We start from the raw sequence: 14,056 nt of genomic DNA on the forward strand, positions 1-14,056 counted from the left end.
ACAGCGCCTTCCCTGACACTTCCCCTGCCCCGCGGGCAGGGGGCGCGCCCCGCGGGCGGCGCCGCGGCGTGAGGGGAGCGGGAGCAGCCCCGGCCCCGGCCCCGGCCCCGGCCCCGGCCCCGGCCCCGGCCCCGGCCCCGGCCCCGGCCCCGGCCCCGGCCCCGGCCCCGGCCCCGGCCCCGGCCCCGGCCCGCCACACGCGGCCACGCGCCGCTCCCGCCCCGGGGCAGGGGGCGGGGCCCGCGGGAGGAGGCGTGTCCTTCACGGCCCCGCCCCTCCGGGTCGCCCGAGCGCAGGGAGGGGCCGGAGCGGGGCCGCGGGGACGCGACAGCGGCGGGCGGGAGCGCCCAGTGCCCGCGGCTCCCGGCGGAGCGGGAGGGCTGGCGGCCGCCGGGCGGGGCGGGAGGAGAGGGCGCGGGAGGGGACGGGAGAGGGTGCGGGGGCCTTCCTTGCGATTTTTTTTCTTTCTCCGCCCCCTCCCAGCCGCGCCCCCTTCCCGGACCGTGAGAGGTGAGGAGGGCGGTGGGGACTCGGCAGCGAGGGGAGGGGGCCGCGGCTGCCGGGAGGGGGAGGAGAAAGGAGGAGGAGGAGGAGGAGGGCGAGGGCCGGAGCTTGCGTGGGGTGGGGCGGGTTCGCCCTCACGGCTACCGGGCTCCCTCCTGCCGGCCGGCTGCGGAGAGGGGCTGCGGCCGGTGCTCGGTGTCCGATGCCCGGTGCCAGACGCCCGGGCTGAGCGGGGCCCGGCGGGAGCAGCGGCGCTCGGCGGGGCAGTGCCGCGCTCGCCTGAGCGGGGCGGGGCGGGGGCGGCGGGGCGGGACGGGACGCGGGGTCCGGTCCCGCCGAGACGGGCAGCGGCCGTGGCCGCCTCGGTGCAAAGCGGTCAGAGCGGAGACCTGGTACAAGTGCACTGACACAGCTCTCGGGGACTTAACCCCATGTGTCTTAACCTTCACCTTCGCAGGATGAAATAGTGGAAAACAATTTTTTTTCAAATTTGAGACCGGTCGAACAGAATAGAGCAGTGTCTGACTGCCCCCTCACTGCATGGGGAGTGCGTTATTACACGGGGAACAGACAGAAGTATAAGTGTTGAACATCAAACAGCTGCTGCTTATATACATTACTGGTTTATGTTTTTCCTTAAAGCGTTTTTGTGGCTTTGGGCTTTGAGCTCGGACTGCTTGAGCTTCCTGAGCAGCGGGGCAGCCCATCTGAAAGCCAGCCGCCCCACGCTCCTGCTCGGCTTTTTGGGCAGTAATATCAGAACAGTGAAAAGGGAAGGCTTGGCTTTGTTCCTTTCTTTTACTTAAAAGTCGATTATGAAATTAAATGAGCTAATCTCCAAATACAGTCATCTTTTGAAGACAAAATTATTGCTCAGGACTTCTACAAGCATAAACAGGAATAAAAACTTGAACTCGTGGTAATGGTGGTGTAGCTTTTCTGTCTAGACGAACTATGTACTGGATAGGTGGATCCTTTTTAAAAGCAAATTACACTATGTATTTTCATGAGCAATTCAGCAATTTTGCCGGAAATAATCATTTCTCACATAGGTATTTTTGCCTGGGAGTTTCCAGGGGCATAGTTGGATTAATATTAAAAAAAAAAAAAAAAAAAAAAAAAAAAAAAAAAAAAAAAAAAGCACCTTGTTCTTGAATCTGCCTTCCTGATAGGGCAGATTGTATTCCCATTTTATGCTTTTCCCTTGCTGAACAATGATAGGGAGCATAAAGTAGGATAAAACCAAAATAATAATAGTAAATAATAACCCTAATCTGAGTCAAATAGTGTTTTCTTCTGCCTTGTGTCAACTTCATTGGACCATCCATCCCTCAGTCAGTTTCCTCTGCATGAGCAGGTCCACTACTAAGCGCAGCATGTTTATACCATGGCAGTAGACTAACACATTGTGTTTCACAGAAATGCAATAACTGCTAATTTAAAATTGAAAAGAATTTGAGTGAAGATGAAGAAAATCTTCCATTAGACCATTATGGTCAAACAGTAATTGCAAGCTCTTGCTAACAATAACAATTCATATTGATGGACTTGTTCCAACTCTCTGGACTTTTGTATCACCCCTGCTTTTTAAAAGCTTATTTGCTTATGTTTATGTCATGTGGTTTTGTTGATATAATTCAGTGTTTCCTGATATGGTGATATAGATTACCTAATCAGACATAGCATGACCCAATAATGGAAGTTTCTACAGCTCTGAAGAAATTATAATATGATTCTATATTTCCCTTACAAAATTCTTGCAGTTTTCCTCTTTCCATAGCAATTAAATTGCTTTTCCTTACAGCAGTTTTACCTAGTAGAAAAATGCAGAAGTTACAAACCTGACTATCCACTGCTTGCTTCTCGTCACAAGAACAGAATCTTTCACTCAAAGTTCCCAGCCAGGCCATGCTGCCCATAGGCATGTGTATTAATGGGCTGAGTGGCCTTAAGAAACACTCATATGGGGGAGATGAGGTTATGTGCTGCAGGTGCAAGAATGAGGTGGTATTACCCTTCAGAGACCTGCAAGGTTCTGGAAGCCCGTAAGAAAGGTCAGACCATGAGAGGTTACATATTAGGTATCACATTATGCATGCTGGTATCATGTAAGGCTACTTTCTTTCACTGCACAGTGCAAATAGTAATTTGTTTGGTGCCAAGCCAAAAGGAGATGCACACTGTTTCAGCAAGCTGGATTTTTTGAGCAGAGTCTAACTTTGGTAAGAAAATTTTTAGTGGCCTGTAAATAGGTAAGGGTTGAGAACCACTGTAACAGTAAGTGTGAATTTTTATAAGCTGCTTCATTTAGGGAAGCATGTTTAGTGGTGGTACTTGGCTTTATTCATCAATGCAGTCAGTGTTATTCTTTGGCACTAGTTCAGCTTAAGTGCTTCATGTGGCAGATCAGTTCTTCACTGCTTTTCCCTTCAGGGAAGGGAGTCAAAGATAAGGGTGACCGTGGACTAAGGCTATTTTTTTTTTTCAAGAGGTACTGTCTTTAAAAAACAGTGTTTCTTGAAAGTTTACATATTCACATTTCATAATAATTTCCCCTCTTTTTTGTGAGTCTTTGTTGATCGGTATGTAACTTGAAGTTGTGGAAGGAACTGAGGTGACAGTTCTGCAGTGACACTTTTAGCATCTTCCTATCAGTAAGTGTAAGAATCACAAAACAAATTGAAAGAAGCTCTATCTGAACAGAGTAGGAAATCTGCTTTTGAGATTATTTCTTTTTTTTCTCCCCTCCAGTGGATGGTTCTTACTTGTATTTTTCTGTCTCTAGATTTTTTCCTGCTACCTCAATTTTTCTTGGAAAGAGGAAGATAAATGGAACTACATGGTTCTTTGAACAACTAGAGATGATTCCAGTGTTATAGGTAAGTATTGTATTTACTCAATTCTAACAGTTAATTATGCTACAATGAATGTGATTTTAGCCCACAAGGGTACATACTCTTCTTTACACCTGAAATTTCATCCCTTTTTTTGTATTATATAACACATCATGTAAGGGTTTCTTTTTGCAAGTGTGCATAAGCAGCAATGACTTTGCTTTTGTGGGTTTCACATGCTAGTGTTTGGACTGTTTTTATGTGATTTCAACCCTTGTGCTCTTTATCAAAGTATGCTTTATAGAAGACTGTCAGCATTACTGTAAAGTTCAATTTTGATCTTTTCAAAGTGCATGAGAAGCCTTTGCATCTTTTAATCATTATAGGATAAACAGGGAAATTGATACAGAGTCTGTTAGAGAAAATACTGCTTTTGGTAGAAATTAATATGAATAAAGGCCCACCAAGTGCACAATCAAATCTCATCACTCCAATAATAGTGACTGGGTTTCACTTTATTTCATTTTTTTAGCAACAAAGTAGTAAGACTGTTCCAAGTGAAAGTAATTGTCAAAGGGAGTAGCTTTGACATTTGCACAAAGGAAAAGGATAAAAGAATGTTGAAAGCATGAATACATGCAAGAATCTAGCTTTATCTGAACTCTCTATAAAGTAAAATACTGCTGAAAAATAAGTGCTAAGGATGACAAAAGCAATCCAATTAATTTAGAAATACTAGGTTTTACTAAAGTGAAAAAAATCTGCTTTCTTGACTGTGAGATGTCTCTGCTTTGGGAATGTTTCCTTCAGAATTTACTCATGTGATACAAGTTCAAAAAAGAAATGGTCTTTCTCCCTGTTCATGTCATGATCACATTGTTTCCCTCACTCAATCCATATCCTTGTTGGTAGCTTCCACCACAGATGGTATCAACACTTTCTTGAGCTTTAAATATTGTAAGAACTGCTAAGGTTCCTCCTAATTTACTTTGTGAACAGGCTTTGTATTTTCACTGCTTTGCAGTAGATGAAGATGTGGTAGCTCCACTTACCAAAATAGCCAACCTCTGTCAGAGTTTGTGCAGACTTGACCTGCACCCTTTCTACAGTGGTTGTGAAAGTTGAAAGGGATTTGAAACAAACGCCCAAATGTACTACAAAGAGAAGGAACTGAAAAGGTTGATCACTGTGGGATATGTCTTTATTCCCATCTTACTGCAAGGTAGAACGACTGATTAATGAGCAGAGCTGCTGGTTTTTAATTATGTCTTAGGGACTTTGCTGGCATTTTTCCAGAGGACAAGTTTCTGTAAAGTTGACTATTGATTTGAATCTGTTCAGAGGAATACTTTGCCAATTAATTACCTCTTCTGGCAGTTCTAAGTGCAACTGATGTTAAAAATCATGATGTCTTCCATAACAACTGGATATACTTAAAAAAAATGTTGAGTGGTAACTTGGATTCTTCCAAGAGCATCCATCAGATTTTCAGAGTAAATGGAAGACTGTTCACAAAATTGTATCGGATGTTTTTGTAGAACAGTGAAATTTAAGGTAGAGTGAGTACTGGCTTAATTTCTTTGAAAATGCATGTGGATAGGCTTGTCTCACTGCCTTAGCTGATGCTTTTGTCTAATAGCAAATATACATTGTATTGACTCTATTGAGAAGAACTTACTAAAGCACAATGATTATATGATCTGTCTAGAGCAGTTTTGAGTTGATTTGGGTGGAAATAGTGTCATTTATTACAAATAAAAGTTCACACCGTTCTGGGACTTAGCCTCAGTCTCAGAACAGAACTTGTCAAAATGAAGCTGAAGTATAGCCTTAAAACAGATTAAATATTCACAGCACCTGGCTGTGTTATATGATGCATATTCATGGTGTAGAGTAAGAGAAGATTCAAGTCCATAGAGGTTTACTAACCTGAACTGTAAAGAATAAAAATAGTCATATGGCTGAATTAGCAAATTAGTTAAAATTTTACAAGTAGCGTGCGTGTGGTGAGGAGATGTAGGAGAAGTTGATAGGAAGATGAGTTTTTTATCAGTGGTTTTGATGGTTAGATTGTTTGCAAGCAAGTTCATACTTGTTAGCAGAGTAGATGTTTTATGTTGACTTTTGCATGAACAAGCCATTAGCCTGACAGTTGCTGTGAAGTATTATATGTTGGTTATTCTTTAGATCCATATGCATTTGTCTGGTAGGTAGTTAAATGTATTCTAATATTCTAAAACTAAATACTTTTGAATATTAAATGGTCATTTCATCCTTGCCAAAGATGAAATCAAAGTTTAAATCTTGCTGTTTTACATGCAGTATGGGAAATTATATTTTTGGATGTAAATGTAATCACAAGCTTTTGCGTTCAAACTCTAATGAAAACATTAAGGAGGTAGGGCATTGCATAATGTTATCATAACTTGATATGGCTTGGCAAGATCTTCACCAAGCAACATAGCATTTTAAACTTGGAAGTATTTTTCAAGGAAATAAAAGTAATTAACTAGAATTAGTCTATGAGTTTGTAAACATGTGGGCAGATCAAGTGATAAGTAATAGAACTTCACTTTGTACCTCTTCTCACTTCCTGACAGTTGTTGTAATTAACAAATACAAACCTAAGTTGAATCTCTGCATAAGAAATTGTCTGATGGTTCAACTCAAGAACAGTTGTACTTAAACCAGATTGATAGTTTCAGTGAATAGTCAAACATTATTGCTGTTTGAAAACTTATAAATTCAATGAATGAAAAATAATTTTTACAAATACTGAAAGCTAAGTAAATAATTTTTAGAACTTTGGACTAATGAAGAGGAGCAATGGACATGATTGCAGACCCTCTAAATCTGAGGAGATCTACACGCAATAGTACAATACATAGTTTTGTATTTCTCTTAAGAAATGGCTATAGTTGATATGAGAGAATGGAAAAAACAAACACTAAACAAATAATTAATGTTTTTTATCAATTATGCTTTCTCCTTCTGACAGTTTAACAATCTGAATTCAAGATTTTTCTCTTTTTTGAGCATATTACTTCAGTAATGGGCCTCATGCCCCTGAGAGTGCCAACAGTATCTTGTGTTCTTCTTGGCACTTTATTTATATTGCTGGTGTCTAGTTCTTGCTCTCAGTGCAGAACAGGAAACATTTCAGGGTTCCTTTAAAACCATGGGTAAGGCAGCTGAGATGGGATCAGTATGCTGCTTAGGATAGCTGAACAGTTAGCTCTGCAAGTACCTCAGTGATTTAATAAGTGGTTGGATTTCTGCATTGTTCCCTCTGTCCTTAAGCTCATTTCAGTTTTACACAACCATGGAAGGGTAGGAGCTCAGAGCTGTGTTTGAACAATCAGTCAGCTTTTGTGTTGATTTCTGTTTTACTTTGTTTATAAATCCTGGGCTTAGGCGATATGTAGCCACCCAGGCTAAGTTGTGCACACTCAGAGGCAAAAGATAGGCAGCTTGTGAGTCTGTAAGCTCCCCAGGCAAGTTTGGTTTATGTCTTGTGGTTTAGTCAGTTCTTCCCTAATAACATTTCTGTCCACTTGCCAGTTTCAGTCAAACCCTGACAGAATGGAGCCCTTGTTGCATTTAAATTCCTGAGAGATTTTGAGAATACAAGTAGGTAGGAAAAGCCCAAATAAGTAATATTATTTGACCTGCCAGCTGATGAGCCTGTCTGTTCTCGGTCTGAATATGACAGAATTTGCTTGTCCTGCCTGTTCTGGTACTTGGTAGGGAGGGATATTCATACATGTGGGATAAGGGAGACTACGTGAGGTGAAACATGCAGAACTGTAGTTTTTGACAGAAGAGCTTGTAAAATAAATCATAGTGGGGAATCTGAGGTTACTTTCACATGACACTGTGGAGACAGAATAAAGAACCTAAGAAACCAGTTTTCTGATTGTGGTTAGGAATAACACAGTGGCTCAATGCATGGCTTAACCTGAGATTTAATAGTATCCAAGTAAAGAATTAAAAGGTATTTTTCCTTATGTGGCCCAGATACATAGGATTTTAAGCAACATTGATCCAGGCAGTGGACTAGTTTTGTTTTAGAGTGAAGAGAATAGTTAAATATACTGTGATTTGTTCTGCTTTTTTTTTTTTCTGATAATACTTCCTTGAGCCAAATCACAGTAAAGTCAATGGAAGCCTTTAGTTAGCATCTCCAGTTTAATCATCTTGCTTTTAACTTCGTGAAGCTTATTGTAACATGAAAAATCTATCACCAAGTTACAATGCTTGTAATAAAAGCAGGTAATACAAGGCATTGAATTCTCTCCCCAAGTGGGGTCACCAAGAGCAAGTTGCCCAGGACCATGTCCAGACAGCTTCTGAATATCTCTAAAGATGCAGACCCCACAACCTTTCTGGGCAACCTGGAGTCAGTCACCCTCACAGTGAGAAGGTTTTTCCTCATGTTTAGATGTTGTGTTTTAGTTGTTGCCTATTGATTCTTGCCCTGTTGCTGGACACCCCTGAAAGACATTTATTTATTTATTTATGTATATTTATTTATGCACATTGATGGGACACCCCTGAGTCCTTCATGTTGCCTATGATGCCTCTTCTAAGATTCAACTCCAGGTGGGCAAAATGGTGGTAGAAATCTTTATATTGAAAGGATTTTTCTGAGAAGTTCTGTTTGGCATCTGCAGTGTTGTGCATAATTGAGTTCTAAAAACGTTGTAACTCCCAACATTGATTCTTTAAATAGAAGTTGTTTTTCATATTTATGAGACATTATGTTTCTCATAAACATTAATCTTGATGCTTACAGATTTTGATATGATTCTTGTAAAGCATTCTGCCTTCTAGTGTCATGATTGTTGGTTTTATACTTTGATCATGTGTATTGCCTTTCTGTGAACCCTGTTTTCTGCAACACTGCTTTTGAGTTGCAGTGATCAGTTGCAATGATCACTTGCACACAAGGAATTCCAAATGAGATCACATCACTTGTTTTATAAATATGCAATAAGATATGATATCCTCATATATTATCTCTTATGCAACTTAAATTTTCAGTTGGGGGGATGGGCTTAACTGAATCTGCTAATTAAACAGAAATCCTCACTGAGAGAGAAATTGGTCTCTTGAGGTGTTTTTTGGTGTTAAATGATTGTTTAGAATGCTCAAGTTTGTGTCTTGAAGTGCTTTGCTTCAGTGGCTGTGGCATTGCATAGCTTGACATTTAAATACAGTGTAAACTTTTTGCCCAGAGACCTCTATGTATTTCTCTTAGAAGTTTGTGTAGTCTGCCATGGAGTACTATGTTGCATTACCTAATCACTTGCAAATCTGCTTCTTCACTGTTTTTTATTGTGTTTTTTAACCTGGTGGATTTTTATATGGTGCCTAATGTAGAACTGTGAATACTTGTCGTTTTTTACCAAATAAACATCCTCTCTGCTGTTGACAATGTTGGTAGTCTTATCCTTTACCCGTTTTTTCTGTGAGTTTTTGAGGAAATCTGAATACTTAATGGTGAAATAACACTGCTGCTGTCTTGGAAAAATGTTAAAATATTGTCTTAGTTTGCCCAGCAGACCTGCCTACAAGAGGAAACTATCTCCTTGTTATTTTGTTTTGATTTGTCTCAATCTTTCAATCAGTCCTTTATGGTCTTTTGTAACTTTATTAGGCAATACCTTCCTAAACTAATTCTAAAGAATGGCTTTGCTTTCAGCAGGACATCTTTAAGTGTCTGCAGAACAGTGCTTTTTTCACCACTCTTTCTTAACAGTGACGTTTCTAAAGGAGATGGTTTGTCTCAAATTTGTGACTACCTTGTTTCCATTAGAATTGGTGCTACTAGTGTTCCTGGAGTAGATGAACTGGGAATCTTACTTGTCTTCACCTTGTGTGGTGCTACTTGACCCTTTTAGTACAGAAAAGCTGGTTCTGTGTTTTGAAAGACCGGCCCTTCACAGTGTTGTCCATTTTGTATTACAAGTAAATTTTAACTTAAAAACAGCATCTGACCTGATGGAGTGCTCATTTTTTGAGTGAGTAAGGTTACTGTGCTGTTTACTGAGGAAGAGCTCTACACTATGGCTTTACTTGTAGACGGTGCGGTCCCTGATGATGCTTCAGTATTAACTGAATGAAGCAATGTTAATGTTTTAACTTAAAGAAGTACAAATGTCTTGAATCAGAACTTCTGTTGTGGGTGAACCAGTATGATATTTGAACTTGGATCTAACAATATTGTCTTGTATTACATGTGGAAGTCTCTCTTGTTCCCCACCCCAGCCTTAGCTGAATGAAATGAACAGCAAGCCAGGCTGTTGTTCTGTACAGGTCCTTCCATGCTGTTGTTAAGCTGGCTGCTCCCTCGTGTTTCGAGGGAAATGTTCAATGCAGAGTGGCAGAAAGTTGTGATGCAGTACCAGTACTTTGGCTACAGCTCATTTCTGCCAGTCAGAACAATGAGTTTAAGTCCATGAAGTCAGTAGCTGTAGGACATTTTCCTCTCTTTCTCCTGAATGAACTGTGCCACAGCTGCTGATGTACGGCCCTTTTCACATAACTGCAAACCAGAAGTGTTTGCATTTATATAAAACTTTGAGATAAGAAGAGATTATTGTTTTATAGAATCATGAAGCATTAATATAGCAATCTTCCTGAAGTCTTTGTTGAGCTGTTTCTGTAACTTTGGGTCAGGAACACAGGAATAGGGAAGGAAAAAGAAAGTATTTAACACTTCTTCTAACATAAGCATAGTTATAAGCAGAATTGCAGTTTGAAGTTCATCTATAGCAGTTTTCTTTGAGCAGTTATTTTAATGCCCCAAATTAATATTTTAAAGTTCAGAAATCCCATTTTTAAAAGTGTTAAATTTTGAATGCCTTTTAATGCTGTAAGTATGTATTTGATTAATTGATGAACATCTTATGGTCAGTGAGTCTTTCTTGGGTTTTCAAATGCACATCTAGAATCACTAAACATTGACAATATTGCTTTTTCACATCCTAATGAGTCTGCTTATGTCTAAAACTTATCTTTTTTATATTTAATGCTTTTGTTCAGCATTATTTTTTCAAAAAATAACTCTTGCAGTCACAATAAAGACTTTATGTAATTATTTTGACATTTACATTCCTAATTGGCACTTTAAATGATCATTAATATATTCTCAGGACTACCTGAGCTTTTGTGGCCCCTTTTAAAATTAATTTGACACAGTAAATACCTTGAATATATTCTATTTGAATTGCCTTGAAGCTGAGTGGTGAAAGGTGTTGGAGTCAAATCATAGTAGTGACAGAAAAATGTTACCGTGAAAAGTAGTGTTGAAATTTAAATATTAAAAATGCCTCCAAAAAGTGTTCCATATTTGTTTATTTGAAAACTTGATTGATTTCCTTTGGCAAGAAAAAGGAAAAATCAACAAAAGCACTAGGTCTTATTGTATAAATTATAGTATTTCCATATTTCCTAGTGATACACTCTACATATGAAGTACACCTTCCTCAAAATATACAGTAGAGGTATCTTAAGACTAAAATTGTTTAAATTTATCTAGTTATGCTGGATTGCAGTCTTTAATACTTGTATGAGTAAATGTATATGATATCAGAGAATATCAGTGTAGTAAATTTTTTGGTTAGTTAAAAAATTGGTTTTTATCTCTGTGCAGATAAACTGTCTGAAGATTTTGAAAAGGGCAATTTCTGAAGCTGTCATGCTATGTTCTTGGTGTTACCTATTTACACAGTTGCAGATTTAACATACAGCATTTATTTAGATGTTTCTTTTTGTTCACAAGCCAGAATCTGGGAAAATGTCCCCCACTGCTAACTGCAGGGATTTATAGCTTTGTGAAGCTCTTCATATGAGATTAAATGTTCAGGTGTTCCACTTGAAGGAATATCAATCTGTTCAATTAAAAATCAGTGTTCTCAAAATTGTTTTCACAGTAAGCTTACACAACCTTGTTAATACGAACTGAATTATGTTCTCAAAGGTGACAGTGTACTTGTATTTGAAATATTTTGATTCACCACAAAATAGAAACTGCAACAGTCCCCAAGGTCAGAAAAAATGGATATAAGCACTGTTGCTTTCTCAATAAATGCAAGCTTTTGCCTTAGTAGATGAAAAACTATTTCAGAATCCTTGCCAAATCTGTATATACTGTGCTTGACTAGGATGGATTGAGTTAGTGAAACACAGAAATGTGTTAGTGCTTTAGAAGGATGTGTGATGGGAGGCCATAGAGGGTGGGCATTTGGATTTGTGATCACCAATCACCAGATGAGATGCCAACATTGAAGTCTGGGTGATCATAGTCAGTGGAAGTCCTAACAGTCCATTGTTTGGGATCTCCTCAAAAGTCTGATAACTTCTGGCTGGAGATCTGATAAAAGGTATCACATTATTCATAGTAACAAAGATTGTCCAGAAAGGAGGCCCTCAATTATTTCTGAGGAATACTGTCAGTTCAAATTGAAGAATTAACTGTCACTTGTCTTATCTTGTCATCTATAACACAAATATTCCTATGAAACAGAGAAATATTTTAGATATTTATGCTGTCAGTCTTAGAACTGTAATTTTGAGAGTGTGTAGAGGAGCAAGAGTTTCTTTAATCTAGAAAAATGAAAGAGAATAGAAAACAGTTTTGTGGTTTTGTCTGTTAAAACTACAGCACATTTTGTTTTCTAATCTATGTTTGAGCCCATAGCTTCACAGCCAAAGAAAAGCAGTAATTGGGCTGTTTTTACCAGTAAATCAGTGAAAAGTGCTGAAAAAGCACTAGAATCACAAATCTGCCACTGTGTTAGTAGACTGGGACAGCTTGAATTTTAAATGAGTCTGTTACACAAGAATGAGAATCCAGGTCACTCCTTATGTATAATGGATTTACCATACCAGCAGAAATAAAGGTATTTAAATCTTACTTTTTATAGCTGGATGGATAATTAAAATATTGCAGGTTTGATGAATGTTAACAAATACACCAGTTGCTTGTCCTCTTTCTTCTCCCTCAATGAACACCCAGCACCAATAAAAAACAGAAGGACAGGACAAATAAAAAGATGCCATTTTGTTTTTACTTCTTAAGCCTTACTCCAGTTTCACTCAACTTGCAGTTACACAAATGATGGTATTTGAACACTACAGTTAATTGTTTAATAATTAGCTATATGTGCACCAGATGAGTGGGGTCTGCATGTCATATCATTTTGGTTAAACAGCCATACAGTTTTCATGCTAATATATTAGCTTTCTAAGAAATTAAGAAATCCTTTCTTAAATATTTCCCTATCTTTCTGTGTTTAAATTAAATCCCAAGGAAAGATGGTAAGAGCTTTGTAGACTTATCTAATTCATCATCTTGTATCTGATGTATCTTCAGCTGTTTTCTGGACATGCTGCAAAGGTCTCAATATTTGGTTTCTGGTAGGCCAGGATGCCGGCAAGGTGCACACTCTGAAATGCATCTTTGTGGAAACAGCTGGAATGCAGTTCCTGTAGAAATGAGCTTTTGCTAGCCTTTGTGAGAAGCATTTAGATCAATACCTGTGCTCTGGGCAATGACTGGTGAGCTTTCCAGGTTAAAACTAGCACTTACAGCATTGTGTTTCCTCAGAAAATAGCATGGTATTCTCGTGGCAATGAATTTTAAACAGTCTTTGGGTTTTGGGTGGTAAAATTTGGCACTGCTTAAGTTTTCATGTGGACTCTGCATATAGCCTGTTTTAAATAATACTGCAGGTAGCCTAATTACAAGATGCCACATTTTGGAGTTCATCATGTTTGTCTAAGAGAGTGTGGCTTTCACTTTTGATGAAAAGTGTAGGGCAATAAAGAAGCACTTGTATGTTTGTTGCTTATATACCCTGGAGAGTTGAACAGACTAACTGAGTTGTAAAATTTGAAAACATAGGTCTCTGTATCAAGGACTGATAAAATCCAGTGCCTCATTTTGTTCTAAAATTGTTATTACAATTTGCATGTGACTGAAATTAATCTCAGCATTTTATACCTAACTAGCTTCATGTGTCAGAGAGGAAATAGGCTGGTTTTCATGGGAACTGTAAATTGGTTATTGTGCATTTTGTGAATACATGTATATAATATCAGAGAATATCAGTGTAGTGATAGGCTTTCTAGGCCATTCATAGGAATGGCTATTCCTCATTTGAGTAAAAATTTTTGCTGGACATTTTAAGATGTTAAGTAAATTACCAGTCCTAGGGGGAGTTCTGTCTCAAGAGTATGCGTCTCTCTTTTTCACTGTTCCATCACAGTACTCCTAATGAGATGTGGAACAGTGCATGATTAGAAAGAAGCATTTTGAGCAGTCGTCTTACAACTTGTTTATTTTGCAGGGGTTTGTCTGGTGTCTTGCAGTGATTGGTTTTTTCTTGCTTTCTGTTTTAGTGATGTATAAGTGAATGGAAACCATTAGCTCATTTCACATAGAAATTTTTGGTTACTGCAGACCTAGATTTGAATCAAAGCACATCAAGATGAAAGGCTTTATAGCCTCCACTCCTAGTCCCTTGAGCCTTCCAAGGCTGTTCTTGTCCTTTTTAAGTTCATTCATGTCCTGTAATGGGAAAAAGAATTATTTACAGTTCAGTTTCTCCCCAGCATAATCAGTTCTCTTTGAGTTGGCTTTGATTCTCCTCTGTAAATTTAGTTTTTAGCAGCATAGAAGGAATTTAATTTGATCTTTGCACTTTTTCCCC

General features: G+C 39.1%; 1 protein-coding gene across 2 annotated transcripts in view; it reads left to right on the forward strand.

The window, feature by feature from the left end:
• Nucleotides 1-408: 408 nt before the first annotated feature.
• The window catches only part of KLHL5 (kelch like family member 5), a 48,512-nt gene continuing 34,864 nt past the window's right edge, over nt 409-14,056 (forward strand). The window contains exons 1-2 of one of the 2 annotated variants that reach the window (XM_059470636.1): nt 409-510; nt 3,290-3,383. The gene's annotated coding sequence lies outside the window, so the exon portion shown is untranslated. The remainder of the gene's footprint in view (nt 511-3,289; nt 3,384-14,056) is intronic. The other variant, XM_059470637.1, reaches the window with a different exon arrangement.

This window comes from Ammospiza nelsoni, chromosome 4, assembly GCF_027579445.1.
Source record: "Ammospiza nelsoni isolate bAmmNel1 chromosome 4, bAmmNel1.pri, whole genome shotgun sequence".
Taxonomy (NCBI): domain Eukaryota; kingdom Metazoa; phylum Chordata; class Aves; order Passeriformes; family Passerellidae; genus Ammospiza; species Ammospiza nelsoni.